This window comes from Jaculus jaculus, chromosome 12 (assembly GCF_020740685.1).
Source record: "Jaculus jaculus isolate mJacJac1 chromosome 12, mJacJac1.mat.Y.cur, whole genome shotgun sequence".
Lineage (NCBI taxonomy): Eukaryota > Metazoa > Chordata > Mammalia > Rodentia > Dipodidae > Jaculus > Jaculus jaculus.
Window position 1 is genome coordinate 209,964 of NC_059113.1, and position 16,780 is coordinate 226,743.

At 38.7% G+C, this 16,780-nt stretch overlaps 1 protein-coding gene and 1 pseudogene across 1 annotated transcript in view; one reads left to right on the forward strand and one right to left on the reverse strand.

Moving 5' to 3' along the window:
• Window positions 1–16,780, reverse strand: part of Megf10 (multiple EGF like domains 10) — a 215,192-nt gene that overhangs the window by 156,082 nt on the left and 42,330 nt on the right. The gene's annotated exons all lie outside the window — the stretch shown is intronic.
• LOC101612917 lies at window positions 4,794–15,237 on the forward strand (annotated as a pseudogene).

Sequence of the window (16,780 nt, forward strand, 5' to 3'; positions counted from 1 at the left end):
ATTTCATTATGAGTCTCAGATGCCAAACAAGAAGTTGTAGGTTTGATGTTATACCTTCTTGTTTGTCATCTGCATTGGTACAATCTTCTTGCTATGTCTCCTTTTTGCAATGGGACTAGACTTGTTCTGTTTCACTATGTGTTGGAAGTATGCAACTTTGTGTTTTGATTTTACAAGGCTCACAGTCAAGAGACTCTGGAACCTCAGATGAGACTACGGACTTTTAAATGGTATTAGGATGGTAAATACTATGGGGAATTTTAAAGTTGGGCTATTTCTTACTGCTCACAAACAATTAAATAAAAATATATTTTAGGGTGGGAGATATTGATTAGTGGTTAAGGCCCTTGCCTGCAAAGTCTAAGGACTGAGATTTAATTCCCCAATACCCACATAAGCCAGAAGCACAAGATGGCACATGTGTCTGGAGTTTATTTGCACTTAGAGACCCTGGCACACCCATTCTCTCTTTCTTGCTTTCATAAATAAATAAATTAATTAATTAATTAATTAATAAATTTAAGTTGGACTAATAAATTTTGCATCATGAGATGGTCTTGAGTCTATGGGGGGGGGTCAGAGGCAGAATGTGTTGGTCTGAATGAGATGTACCCCATAGCCTCATGTGTTTTGAACACTTCATCTCTTCCTTGCTGGTGGAAGTTTGGGAGATGGAAACTTGCTGGAGGAGGTATGTCACTGGAGAAAGACCTTGAGGTTTATGAGCACAGCTCCATACCCAGACCATACACTACCTCCTCCCAGACATGTGACAGGCCCATTTTGCGATGCCTTCCCTGCTATGATAAAACTTCCCCCTAGAGAATCCTGAAATGAACTCTTTCTTTTCTCCTATAAGCTGCTTTTGGTCTATTTTGAGCCAGCCAAAAGAAGGTAGCTACAACAGTAGTTAGAATATAACTTATGGATTGATTCAAAATATTGGTATTCCTCACAGGCTGACAATATGAAGTTGTAAAGTCTGAAGCAGAATGTCATATATCTATAAAAGCTATTCTAAGTGGAACCCTCATTCATTGCTGAGAGTACAAACTTGTATAATCACTATGGAAATTAATATGGAGACTCATGAAAAAGATGAAAATAGAGCTACCAACTGACCCATCTATTCCTCTATTGGGCATCTCCCCTACAGGCTCCACTCTTCACTGCAGAGATATTTGCTCAACCACATTTATAGCTGCTCAATTCACAATAGCTAAAAACTGGAATCGACCCAGATGCCCATCGCTTGATGATTGGATCATAAAGATGTGATACATATATGCACAGTGGAATTCTACTCTGTAGTAAGGAAACATGATACAATGAAATCTGTAGGAAAATAGAAGGACTTGGAACAGGTCATACTAAGTATACTCACACGAGCACAGAAAGACAAATATGACATGTTCTCCTTCATCTGTAGTCCCTAACCTGGAAAACCTTGAGTTGCAGGCATACCTGACAGGCAACTCAAGGGTCAGATAACAGGGATGGAAATTTGTCGGGGAAGGGAAATGATAGAGTGGGGAAATACACTCAAAACTGAATTCAAAATATATTCAAAACATATGTGGTGGCTTGATTCAGATGTCCCCCATAAACTTAGGTATTCTGAATACTAGGTTCCCAGGAAATTTAGAAATTAATGCCTCCTGGAGGCAGTGAATTGTTGGGAGTGGGCTTATGGATGTTATAGCCAATTTCCCCATGCCAGTGTTTGGCACACTCTCCTATTGCTATTGTTTACCTTATGTTGGCCAGGGGGTGATGTCCACCCTCTACTCATGCCATTGTTTTCCCTGCCATCATAGAACTCCTCAAGTCTGTAAACCCAAATAAACCTTTTCTTTTGTTTGTTTTTTTTTTCCCAAAAGCTGCTCTTGTTTGGGTGATTTCTGACAGCAATGCAAACATAACTGCAACAGGGAATGACATTTGTTGGGGAATGGGAAATGAGAGCATGGAGGAAATACACACAGAACTAAATTCAAAATATATTCATTCCATAGGAAACTTTCTCCTGGAGAGCAGACTAAATGATACAACAATCAACAGGAGAATACAGAGATTGTCATGTAAGAAGGGCCCTGGAGAGAGTATGATGAAACCTAACCCTAAAACGTCTGGCTCCATCTTGTTACTCCCAGTCCCAGAAATTGGTTACAATCCACATTGACCTGTTGATCAGAGAGACCTAGAAGGTCCCCCAAACAAGACAGGCTTCTTTCTAAACACTTGATTACATGGTAAAAGGCAAGACCCTATTGCTGAAGATACGGCATGCTGCTGACACAAAACATGGAGAGATCTGGAGGGAATCTGGAAGGAAGCCAGTTCCCAGATAATCTGCTCATATAGTGCTGGCAAGCACTACATGAGCTGCTGGGGAAAAATGGCCAACAACCTTGTATGCTAACAGAAGACACTGCTATCTATACAAAAGTATAGATACAAATATATAGGTGGGTAACTAACAGCTCTTTGATTGGCTAAGAGATCTACTCAGTGGAAAGTAACTGTTACTAGGACTTGAAACAGTCACAATCCTATGGAGATCAAAATCATGGATTCCAACAAGAAGCTCCCACCTGTCTTTAGCCAAAAGAGAGGCTATACCCACCTAAATCTCTCTTAACTAATAATGCTTGTCTCATTGAACCTATGCTGACCCCGTTTCCTTTGGAAAATCGGTTTTTCTTTTTCAGAAGTCAGCTAGATTGAGGAGATAAACTACCCCTCTAATGTCAAGCAGGGCCCAGGTGAAGCCACAGAGGAATTGTCAAGATGAGCAAGAGTGTTGCTTTAATAGTGAGCCTGGAAACCAGTGCTAGGGTCATGGAGACTGACACTGAGTATACTCAAAACACACCAAAGCAGAAATCCAGAACCTGCTGAGACCACAACGCTAAAGTAAACTTGAAACACACCCACCATGGCTCAGGGAATTTTGTAGAAGAGGGTGTGGAAAGAATTTAAGAGCCACAGAGTGGAAGGGAATGTCAGAAGCATTGCCCTCCACTTACAGTGACTGACTGATGCTCTCCTATTTCATAACCCACAAACCTAGAGGGAATACCAGCAGTACCACTGAGGAGGACAGGGAGGAGGGAAAGGATGGTACTAACATATGATATATGTACAACTGCATACTTTATACTCTTCTAGGGCAGGAGAGATTGCTAAATGGTTAAGGTCCTTGCCTGTAAAGCCCAACAACATGCGTTCAATTCCCCAGTAAAGCTGGATGCACCAGGTGGTGTATGTGTCTGGACTTTGTTTACAGCTCTTACTGGCCCTGGCACACCCATTTTCTCTTTCCTCTCTCTAAAAACAAACAAAAATGAAAATAAAAATGTTATTTAATAGGAATAAATAAATATGATAACAACAATAGTCAGGATAAGCAGGGCAGTAGCTTCTCCTCACTAATTCTCTTGTGCCACATATAGGACTGAAGTCTGGAAGTGAACAACTTAAGCCTTGCAGCAAGTTGCCCAGAAAACAGAGAGTTTTATTGTCCCTCTTTTTATAGTTAAAGACAGGTAAGATGTAGCCAAAGTTTCCCTCACCCACCAGGAAAAGAAAACCTTAAATGTCCTCGGCTGTAACAAATACGCAGAGAATATACCTCTCTACATCATACCTATTCTTTGTCAGGATGACTTTCATTTCTTTGAAGTATGAAATATGTATATTAACTTTTATTTTGCCCTCAAAGACAAAATGAAGGCTGGCAAGCAGCAATCTGCCATCTACTCATACATAATTAGCCCATATTGGAAAGTTTATCTGAGTCATCATTTCAGATCAAACCATCCATTTAATAATTAGAATTGTTTAGTCTATAAAGTTAAAAATTGCCACAAGCTAACCAAACTGTCAAGGAAAATAAAGAGGCTGTGTGTTCTCTTGTAAAATGTGTAACATTACTGTCTAGTTTCTTTTGTTTGGCCTGATATAGTTATCTTTGCTTTTTAAAATTCAGCATCCAGAAATACCAAATAGTACTGCAATTTGCAGGTAGCATTTGTAGAGAAGAAAATATCAGTATATTAAAGGTGTTTGTGTGTGTGTGTGTGTGTGTGTGTGTGTGTGTGTGTGCGTGTGTGTGTCATTTAAACATTGACTGATATCTAGGATAATCTATGTCAGAGAATAAGGCATCAATAATAAAAAGAGTTGCTAGAATCAGATGCAGGGATCACTCAAACTTCCAGAGCTGGTTACAACTATTTGAAAAAATCATGCAAATCTTATGATAGTGAGGAAAGAAGACATCTCACAAATATGCTAATAAGCAGAAATGTGGACTGTCCTTTGGTTCTAACATGTTTAATGAAGGTGTTGATATGCAATCCTAATAAGCAGTTAATAGAAAATTACACATAGTCTGTATATTTTATTTGTTTTATATTTTAATTTATTTTAATAGCAAACACAGGAACAGCACAGAAGACAGACAACATTAAAAACATGTTCTTGCATGTAGGATAACTCAGGAAAGTAAAGTGAATGGATGGAATCTAGTGTATGATAAAAATTCTACAAACACCATTTAATTGTTGTCAATAAGAAATTTACTTTAAAAAAATTCCATTTTGGGGGGAGGGACTATGCCCATGTGGAAGAAGTAGGGGGAAGCATCCTGGAGGGTGGGAAGCATCACGGCAGAGGCATGGTGGCCTGAGTGCGGTAGACATGACTATGACTTCATTGGCGTTCCTTGCTGGACAGCTCTTCCAGGTTTTCCTAAGCAATGCCCCTCCGGCCCTGCCCTGCTGGGGCTGCCCTCAGTTTGGTCTACAAGTACTTGAATATCCTGAAAGATGGCAGATATTAGCCTCAAGGAAATAACATTAATAGTAGGTGTGGTAACTGCCTGCTATTGGAACAGTCTCTTTTGTGGTTTTGTTTTAAAATATTTTATTTGGTTATTTATTTATTTGAGGAGGACAGCGAAAGAGGCAGTTAGAGAGGAAGAGAGAATGGGCATACCAGGGCCTCTAGCCACTGCAAATGAACTCCAGATGTACGGGCCCCTTTTTGCAACTGGCTAATGTGGGTCCTGGGGAATTGAACCAGAGTCCTTAGGCTTCACAGGTAAACGCCTTAACCACTAAACCATTTCCCCAGCCCTCGTGGCTTTGTTTGGGATGATGTTTCTCAATACCAGATAATAAAGACCTGTATTCATCTACACTTTTAAAAACCTTATTTCAGAATGACTTTTGGGGAACTCCTATGTCTGAAGAAAGAAGCCATTAAGTTTTACAGGCCTCTAACAGTACTGACATTTCACATAAATTATGTACTTAGTGAGTTAAAACCAATGTCCTATCATCTCCTAAATATGGCTTGTCATGCGGTTGTTAGTGTGGTCTTTCTGAAAGTGTGCAGACTCTTTTTGGATAAGAGGAGCAGTGTGATTGCTGCTTTGCTTTTTGCAGTGCAACCAGTGCATACATAAACAGTCACAGGTGTTGTAGGAAGAGCAGAACTTTTGTCATTTATCTTCTTTCTAGCTGCATTTTTGTGATATAACAAATCAAATGGATCAGATAATTCAATAGTATGGATCCCAATTGAATTGACACTGCTTTTAGTGGCCATTGCAACATTGTGTAAAGAACAAGGAATTGCAGTTGTGGGAATTTGTTGTGTGTATGAAGTGTTTGTTGCCCAGGAATGTACTTTGCCATTATTATGTACTACTGCTGGACAATTTCTCTGTGGAAAATGTGGCATTCCATTTTCTATGCTGCAAACATTAATAAAACTTATTGTCTTGATACTTAGTACATTGTTGCTTGTTGTGATTAGAGTCCAGGTGATTCAGTCCCAACTTCCAGTATTTGCAAGGTTTGATAATCAACTGCTCCAAGCCCAACTCCTATAAAACAACTAACTTTTAACTACCTCCTTGATGTGAATGCTTGGCTTCTGTTAAATCCATCAGAGCATTGCTGTGACTGGACCATGGAAACAATACCACTGATTGAATCCTTTCTAAATATACGAAATCTTGCCACATTTACTTTCTTTTTCTTTCTGGGGGATTTGGGAATATTCAGTGTCCAATACACTGGTGATTCTTCCAAGATTGTATTAATGGCACTTTGTTTAATGGCATTACCACTTATTCCCGCATCAAACTTTTTTTTTTTCCTGTTGGGTTTGTTGGTGCTGAGTGAGTACTATATGTTCCTAGCATAGGGCTCTGTATTTTGTTAGCCTATGAATGGCAAAAAATTTCAAACAAAAGTGTATTGAAAAAGCTATCCTGGATTTATCTGTCCATGGTGATACTAACGCATACCTTGCAAGCATTACACAGAAATTGGAATTGGGAATCTGAGTATACATTGTTTATGTCAGCCTTGAAGGTAAATAAAAACAATGCCAAATTATGGAATAATGTAGGTCATTCTCTGGAAAATGAGAAGACCTTTGAGAGAGCTTTGAAATTATTCTTTCAGGCTACTCATGTTTAGCCAGATGATATCAGTGCCCATAGGAATGTAGGAAGAACCTGTAAGAACTTAAACAGAACTAGAGAAGCTGAGGAATCCTACATGTTGGCTAAGTCCCTAATGTCTCAGATTATTCCTGGTAAAATGTATGTGGCCAGAATTGCCCCAAACCACTTGAATGTTTACACCAATCTGGCCAACCCGATCTGAGCAAATGAATCCTGCTTGGAAGAAGCAGACCAGCTGTACCAGCAAGCTGTCAGCATGAGGTAGGACAGGAGAGAATTTTTTTCTTAAATGAATAAACTTCTCAAAGCTAAAGAAGCACATCCCAAGGCACTGGAGCTGGACAGAAATAATGCAGATCCTTGGTACAACTTGGCAATTGTTTATACTGAACTGAAAGCACCAACTGAAGCCCTAAAAAACTTCAATCTTGCTTTAGAACTAAATCCAAAACATAAGCTCACACTGTTCAATTCTGCTATCTTAATGCAGGAATCAGGTATGTTTCCTCAAAATATTTCTAAATGGAATCAATTTGCAGTTTCATATGTATAACAACTTACAGTAAAACTATTTAAAATTTTTTAAATAAATATTTTTCAAGTAAAAAAAAAAACAAGTCCAAATGCTGACATTGTCCAGCATCTGGTGTGAGAAATTGCTCAGGACTTCAAAACAGATCTGTACTTTCAAAGTGCCTATCTGGGTTGGCTTTTTTTTTATTATTTTAATTCATTTTTATTTATTTATTTGAGAGTGACAGAGAGAGAGAGAGAAAGAGGCAGATAGAGAGAAAGAGAATGGGCGTGCCAGGGCTTTCAGCCACTGCAAAGGAACTCCAGACGTGTGCGCCCCATTGTGCATCTGGCTAACGTGGGTCCTGGGGAATCGAGCCTCAAACCGGGGTCCTTAGGCTTCACAGGCAAGCGCTTAACTGCTAAGCCATCTCTCCAGCCCATGGGTTGGCTTTTTTGAAGATACTAACCTGTGTGTTATCTATGCCAAATGCATAACAATTATTCCAAAAGATATCCAACTAGCATGTGACCTACATGGAGAATGAGCTTGAGTCTACTATGGTGGGAAATATTTCATTCTCAAAAAAAAATTTTTTTTGTTTTCTCTTCCTATTATTGGTAGCTCTGAATGTTAGATTTTTTTTTTTTCCCCTCATGGGGTCAGAAGGTACCTAGGCATATGATTGCAAATCAGAAGTTCAGTGGTCTTCTGATAGCGTCTACTTTCACAGTGTGCCACAGTGCCAGGCCTGTAATAATGATGTTTCTTCACCCATCCAGTAGAAGACACAGTCTTGCTAGCTGCTTTTGTAGCCAGTTGTTTCCTGGGTGCTTTACCACCAGTGGATTTGTAGACAGTCTGCTTTGTATGAACCATGGTATAGAGACCTCCTTACTTACCCACCTTCTCCTAAGGCTGGAGCTTGGCAAGCAAGAGGCAGTGCTGTTGTTAGAAAGCAGTTGCAGTGGTGGGAGCCTGGAGACAGCTGAAGACACCCATTTTATTTTTTTAACTTTTAATTTAAATTTAATTTTAATTTTATTTATTTATTTTGTGTGTGTGTGTGTGTGTGTGTGTGTGTGTGTGTGTGTGTGTGTTGTGTTGAATGTGTGCAGAGAACAACTTTGGGTGTCAATTCTCACCTTCCACCTTGTTTGAGGATCTCATTGTTTGCCATGCTGTATTTCCCAGATTAGCTGGACCTCACACCTCTGCACAATTCTCTTGTCTACATCTCTCTCATAGTCATGTGCTATGATTACTGACCACAGCACCAAAGTCCTATAGTATCTACCTTTTACATGGGTTCTGGGGATTTGAACTCAGGTACTTATGCTTGTCTGTCAAGTGCTTTATCCAATGAACCATTCCTTCAAGCCCTCTATATATTATTTTCTTTTATAAATTTTTGGAAATAAATGTGAATGCCTTTTGCTTTATACCTATTTTGAAGAAGGAAAAGTTCAATACATTTCCCCCTCATTTTTTTCTTCTATACTATGTCATTTTATACTATTGTTTTCCAATATTATTCAAAATAAAAACAAAATATAACTTTTTAAAAATAAACATTTCCATTCAGAAAGATAATGCAGTGGTGGCTTGCTTCATTTAAATAGATATTTTGAATGCATTCAAAACTAACTTGGATGTTAAGCTAGCTACCCTCATCCACTCAGTCTTCATCTTCAAATAACTTTCTTTATGATTCCCTTAAACAAATTTTAAATATTAAAAAATAAGTCATTTGCATGGCCCCCATAGAGCCAAACTTGATTGCATCTCATATCATTCATTTAATTATTATGGAGAAAACCTCAAACAGAAAATCAGAAAAACTGATTAGCATTGCTAAAGTGCTGCTATTAGAGGAAAGAAACAGCCTGCAGAGTTAACTCTTCGAACCTGTGCTCCACTGGGAAGGCAGGCATGGCTGATTTTACCACAAAAATCTCCATAAGTAATCAGGATTAGTCAAATCCTTATGATGAATGATGCTGGGTTCTATTAACAGGCAGTAGACTCTTTACTAGTATGAGGAGAAATAAATAATGAGGCATTGACTTACTAATTATTTTGTAACAAAAGAGGGATAAATGATTCTAGGCAATTCTTTTGGCTTTAAAATCTAATGGCATTCTAGATTTGTTAAGTATGTACCCAGAAATAATGTGAGTGTGCTCACCCAGTTTTTCTTCAAGCTTCTTTTCTAAGATCTTCTCACAGTTTCTAAATTCAAACTAATTTCTTGATTAAATATAGCCACTTTCCACCATTAGTCCCATGTCTTCTAGGCACCAAAATCAACTTATTTCAGTTGGCCATTCTATCCCATTATCTGTAATGTATCCACTTGTTCTCCTCTTACTCAGAAGAGCTGCCCTGGGGAAGGGGGGTGGCAGAAAGTGATGTGCTTTGTTCTTCTTGTGGCTGTGGCCTTGACCAAGAATAAGCATTCTAGCTCCAACACTGATATCAAGAATGAGGCTCATGCCTTTAATCCTAGCACTCAATCTGGATGCAGAGGTAGGAGGATGGCCGTGAATTTGAGGCCACGCTGAGACTACATAGTGAATTCCAGGTCAGCCTGAGCTAGAGTGAGACCCTACCTTGAAAAACAAAACAAAACAAACAAAAAAAGAATGAGGCTTGGGTATTCTTTTTTTTTTTAATTTTTTTAAACTTTTTTATTTATTTATTTGAGAGTGACAGACACAGAGAGAAAGACAGGTAGAGGGAGAGACAGAGAATGGGCGCGCCAGGGCTTCCAGCCACTGCAAACGAACTCCAGACGCGTGCGCCCCCTTGTGCATCTGGCTAACATGGGACCTGGGGAACCGAGCCTCGAACCGGGGTCCTTAGGCTTCACAGGCAAGCGCTTAACCGCTAAGCCATCTCTCCAGCCCAAGGCTTGGGTATTCTTGAGAATGACCACAGATGAGGGTGTCCATAGAAATACCACCATGCTGATCAAAAGAATACTTATGACACTATCATGAGTTTGACTTTAATCATCCAACTTCAACTTCGTGTTAGTCAACTTAAGAAGAACAGACTTTTATTTTTGGCTCACAGTTTTATAAGTCTCAGTCTATGACTAATTGGCCCATTACTCTGGGCCTGTGGTGGCTGAGTATCTTGTGGCAGGAGTATATGGTATGAAAGACCGAGAGGGTCAGGGTTCCACAGTTCCCTTTAAAAACATGATCCTAATAAATTCAAACCTCCCACTAGGCCTTGGCCCCTTAAAAGTTCTTCCCCTACTTAGCAGTGCCTCACTAGGGAATAAGACTTTGGAACATTGGCCTTTGGGAGAAATTAAGATCTAAACTATAGAACAAGGCTAGTTATACTAGTAGCATATTCCATTACCCAAGCATGACTATTCATCTCAAGCCATACAGCTGCTAGATATATTATGTTTTGAGAGACTTTGTATTGTTTTGCTAACATCAAATCTTATAATACAATACCCTACATAAACTTAAATATTGTCATGGAGTCTGAGGGAATGGCTTATCCATTAAGGTACTTGCGTGTGAAGCCTAAGGACCCAGGTTTGATTCCCCAGTACCCACATGAAGCATGCATCTGGAGTTCATTTGCAGTGGCTACAGGTCCTGCCATGCTAATTCTCTCTCCCTTTGCCTTCTTCTCTCTACCTCATTCCTCCTTCCCCCACTCTCTCCATAAATAAATAAGTTAATGACAAATGCAATATTTTTTTAATATTGTAATGGCAGGCACACAGTATTCCTAGAACACTTATGAAAAAGTATAACCACTTACATAGTAAAGGAAAAAATACTTTCAAATCCTATTTTATAAACAAAATAGTTCAATAACCAAGTCCCCTCCAACCCCTACAATCAGAATGAAGTGTTTAATCATGGGCACTTCACATCAAGCAAAACTAACAAGACATTGATACAGCCAGACATGGAGCTCACAACCCACACAGAAAATGGCCACAACCTGGTGGCTATAGCATAGTACACACCACAAGGACCAAAATAGGCTGGAACATAGGGATATAGACAACTTTTACATAGTCAACACTGCAGTCATGTAGCCAGTATTAAGGAACAGTTTGGAAAAGACTCTGGCGGCCTGTAATTATCAACTTTAGGAGGTCCTCTACAATGTCCCTAAAAATCCATTACTGACCAAATATGTGTGTGTGGGGGGGTGTCAATTCATAAAATAGTATTCATTGAAGACCTAAATGCAAGAAACTATAGGAATAAATGTGACTTATAAAGCATGGTCTCTTCCCTTAACATGAAAAAGAACAATGATAAATAAAATATGATTATTTACTAACTGAGTCAATTTAAAAATGACTTACCAGGACTTTATGGAAATCAATGTGAGCTGTGAAGACTTATGAATTACAGAGGTCAAATTTGAACATAGACAATATATTAACAAAGAAAAGGAACTAATAATACATGAGTGGTACTTCACATAATCTTACTGGCTCCATGGGGGAAAGGATCTGCTATTCCCATATGGGGAATACTGAGATTAAATGTCTTACATGGGAGTCAGACAACTAGGATGGAGCAGAGACTTGAACAAGCCTGGCTGATGGTTGTACACCTATGACCAGTCCTCAGCATCACACCTGGATAAAAGGAAGCTTTTGTATAAAGAATCAGTCCAGGAAGTATCACAAGGAAAAGAGAAAGGTGTGAGCCAAACCTTGAAGGTAGAGAAAGCAAAAGGTTCTTTCAAAGACTGACATTAAGAACCAATCAGACAAGGATTCCAACTACTTTATCTGCTTCAGTAGAATTCAAGCATAAGCATTATTCAAAGAAAGAGACCAAAGGATCAAAATTCTCTGGAGGCAAAGACAGTCATGAAGTGACTGCATTTAGATGTGAGAGAGAATTATTTTCCTAGGGTAGTAGCTTAAGAAATAGGAATATGTGAGAAACCAGTTGAAGAAAGCACCAATGAAAGAAAAATAGAAACTATGGATGATATAAACAAAAGCTATTTTTGGTTTTAATAATTCTGAATCTGAGCTCCATTTTTAAGGCTTTAATATATTTTATACAGTAAATAAGATACATTTCTTTTTTATTAGGAAAATAAAATTCAAACACTATTTCTTATCCTAGACTCTGATAAATATAGTCACATTTACTTTTCCCTAACTCTTCATGATTTAATATACATTAATGGCATTTTCACCCATTCTTCTCAACTTGGACTCCTAATTTTCATGGCCTGTACACCAAAGAAAGGAAAAGTCCTCCCATCCCTTTATAAGGTTTACTTTCTTTTCTTTAGTTATGTTTTGGTAACATAACTACACCCTGCTATTGTAGGTGGCTTCCAAGCGGCCTCCAGTGATCCCTGTTCTTGAGTAATTCCCCTTACACTGAAGAGGGATATGGTGATTTGATTTAGATGTCCCCCAGAAACGTAGGTGTTCTGAATTCTAGATCCCCATGTGATGGCAATTTGGGAATGAAAGCCTCCTGGAGGCAGTGTATTATTGGGGGTGGGCTTATGGATGTTATAGCCAGTTTCCTCTTGCCAGTGCTTGGCATACTCTCCTATTGCTGTTGTACATCTGATGCTGGCCAGGAGGTGATGTCCACCCTCTGCTCATGCCATCATTTTACCCTGCCATCATGGAGCTTCCTCTCAAGTATGTAAGTCAAAATAAACACCCTTTCCCCACAAACTGCTCTTGGTCTGGTGTTTTCTGCCAGCAATGAGAACCTGACTGCAACAAGGGGATTGCAGAATCAATAGAAATAAAAAGTCACAAAGGTGTATATGTAATTTTCTAATGTAGGTTACCTTGCTTCTTGGATCCTCATCCTGTGGAAAGCCTCATCATTAGGACACTCAAGCAGCCCTGGGGAGAGACTGACATGGTGAGGAACCAAGGCCTCCTGTCAACAGAAGCATGAGTGATCCTGCTGGAAGTGGACCCTACAGCCCATGCCATGCCTTTAAATGACTGTGCCCCTTCTGACCTATTGAATAAAGCCTCATGAGACTCTGAAGCAGAAGCACCAGCTGATCTCCTCCAAATTCCTTGCCCTCAGAAACTGTGAGGTCATAGTTTTTGTTGATTTAAGCCCCTAAAATTGACATAATCTTAGGAAGACACTGCACCTACGGCTGCAGAATGTGCTTCATCACAATAGTTCATGGAACATTTCTAGGATAGATCATGTTGTAAGCTACAAAACAAGTTTCCAAAACTTAAAGTCATGGGCAAGGGGTACACCTCAGTAGTAGAGTGCTTACCTAACATGTATGAAGCCCTAGTTTTGATTTCCACTACTGGAAAAAAATTACATATAGTATCTTTACTGACAACAATGCAATAAAGCTAGAAGCAGTTAAGAAAATACATAGAGGTAAACTTAACCAAAAGAATGAAAGATCTCTATGAAATTATTTGATTAAAATGAAAATAATAAAACCTTGGTGTAAGAATTGCAAAGGACTCAAAAATATGGAAAGACATCTCATGTTCATGGATTAAAAGAATCAATATTATTAAAATACTCATAATAAGATAAAATATCCTTATTACCCAAATCTATTTACAGATTTAATGCATGTATCCTATAAAAATACCAATAGTATCCTTAAATGTATATGGAACCACACACACACAGAGAAACACAATAGCCAAAGACATCTTGAGCAAAAAGAACCAGGCATTATCACTTCTCAGCCTTTGGCTAAGATCATGTGGAGAACAAAACCCTACCTGACACTACTTGGCTTCAAATCATACTAAAAAGCTACAGTGACTGGTATTGTCATAAAAAACAAGTAGACTAGTGGAATAGTACAGACAATCTAGGAGTAAACCCACACTTATACCTAGCTGATTTTCAATAAAATTGCTAAGAGCATGCAATGAAGAAAGGACATTCTTTTCTGTTGCAAAAATTGTGTATCCACATGCAGAAGAACAAATCAAACCCTAACACCTACCAGTTTAAAAAAGGCAGCTAAAACTGTGTTAAAGACTTAAATGTGTGACCCGAAACTATAAACTACTAGAAGAAAAAATAAGGGAAATGCTTCAGGACATTAGAATTAGCAAGTTAATTTAAAAATTATAAAAACAGAACAAGGAATATCCATATATATTTTTAATCTCTTTTTATTGGTGTTTTGAGGCAGGGTCTTGCTCTAGCTCAGGCTGACCTGGAACTCACTGTGTAATCTCAGGGTGGCCCCGAACTCAAGGCAATCCTCCTACCCCTGCCTCCCAAGTGCTGGGACTAAAGGTATGTACCATCATGCCTGATAAAGTGAGTTTTTTGTTTTGTTTTGTTTTTTGTGTTTTGAGGTAGAGTCTCACTACCCAGGCTATCCTGGAATTAACTATGTTGTCTCAGGGTGGCTTTGAGCTCACGGTAGTTCTCCTACCTCTGCTCCCCCCGCCCCCCCCCGCCAACACTAGCATTAAAGGTGTGCACCACCACGCCTGGCTTTATTTTTAATCTCTTGAGAATAATGCATGGTCATTATGATCTCTTACCTCCAAATATTTTAGTGTACATTTCCTATAAGGACATTCACCTATATAATTATAGACAATGACAATTATCTAAATGGAGGAATTAAATAGTGATACCATAATACCATGTAACCAATAGACCTAATACAAATTCCTTAAATTGTTTTTAATGTAATTATTTTAACAACTTTTCAGAGCTGGGAATACAGCTTAGAGATAGATTGCTTGCCTAGGGTGCATGAGGCCCTCAGTTCAATCTTAAGCATCCCTCCTCCCAAAAACTTTCACCTGAAAACGTTTTTAAAGCCTTTACTAATGAATAATGTGAGAGTAGTATCATTGTAATGACCAAGCAATGTAAAATGTGATTAGGGTCACATAACAAGTATGGGAGTTGAGTAGGTATAAGAGACAGCATTGTTGTATTAAAAAGGTTTGCCTCTGGCTTCATAGATTATCTGGATAGATACTTCAAAATGGATTACAGGCAGAGGAACCAGACAGAGCAAGGGCAGGAAAAAGCTTCATAGAGGAAAGCAAATGGCAAGATTGCTTGGGACACCAAATGGAGAAGGAAATGAATGAAAGAGGAAATTTAAAATCCTATCAGGAATCATGTTGAATAGCAGAGTTTAGGATTTACTCCTGGTAAATACTCAAACACCTCATGAAATTTCAGGTACCCTAGGGATGAAGGAATCCGAAGAAGATGAACAGAATATGTGAGAGTGGAGCCATGCAGCTGGTAATGACCAGGAATATGCACCAGGAAGAAAGGCACTTAACGGATTTTTTCCCTTCAACCAAAAACACTGATTAAAGAAGCAGAAACATTGCAATTTTGTCCCATCTTCTGATATAATGCTAGCATGAAAAAAATCTCCATGACAAAGGAAAACAAAGTCTTTTAGAAAGAGGAAATGCCAGTATAATAAGGAGAAAGAAAGCAAATTTGAATTTCTGATGTTCAGCAGGGCACTCGAGTGCTATCAGCATCTGAGGGTTTTCTTGAACAGAAGCTTAAGTATATGCATAGTCCCAGCTCAGGAGTATCCTGAGTGGGGGGAGCAGCTGTAGTGAAGTGACGACAGGTTTTCTGCCCCCATCACTGGTATAACAAGGGGCACCTACATGTGATCTGCTGTCCTACATCTGGATCATTATACTTTAATCATTAACCTTTACTTGCTAAAATTCTTATTATTGAGGTTCAGCTGAACATTCCATACCTACTTTCTACATAGGCACACACATGAAAGCACACACACACACACACACACACACATCCCTTTAACAGGGCATATTATTTAGATTTTTCATACTCATTTGGCTCCAAATGTATGTACTGAGGTACAGAGTCTTTGAGCTAAAAACAGAACATTATAGTTGAAAACCTTAATAGGTTCCCATTAAAATCCTTTCATTTTATGGATAAATAACCAAAGTTAAGATGATGAGCTTTAACCACAGAGCTAGTTTGTGGGTGGAACAACACTGGAACACAGAAGTCAGATCATACACTTCCAGTTTATTCACCTCCCTGTTAGATAAAATAGTCACAGTCTTTCTAAAAAATAGTCCCATCTGTATATTATACTAACGAAACTTTCCTAAAATTTAATCTTATTAAAAGTCAAATCTCCAAGTGAATGATTTACTTACTGTACTAAACTAAGAATATGAATAGGAAGCACACATGGTATTCCCACATTGATGCTGTACAGATGTCTCAAATAACCAGTGACATGGGTGACTTTGCTTCCATTTTTCTCCAAGGACACAGTGCTGAACCACTAATGCATACCTGGATGTAGTGACCACAGATATGTCTTGTAGAAGGCATTACCAAGAGAATCTGAACACTTCTACCCTTTTGGTTTTAAGACTATATGGTAAAAAGCTTTGAAGAATTCAGGCAAAATGTGAGGAAACTGCTGAGGAAGCGTAGTAGGTAGTAGAAGATAATTATTCAAAGCTGTATTTGGTCAGACCAGCCAGGAGAAAATGTTTGGGCAGTCTCTTTTCAATCTCCATCTGCTTCCTCACCAAACACACATATATGCAAATATAAAAAGCCACAACCCAAACCCCACTTTGATAGCTCTTAAAATAGGGCTTTGTGTGAGGAGACAAAGTGCCACAAGCTGAATCAGTGACACCACTTCCTGTGGTATGGAGACAGTTCTTTTATTCAAAATTGACCTTGTCTGACCCCATGTAATAGTTGGAGAACAATCTCATGTTGACAGGATAATTAAGAGCCATTTCC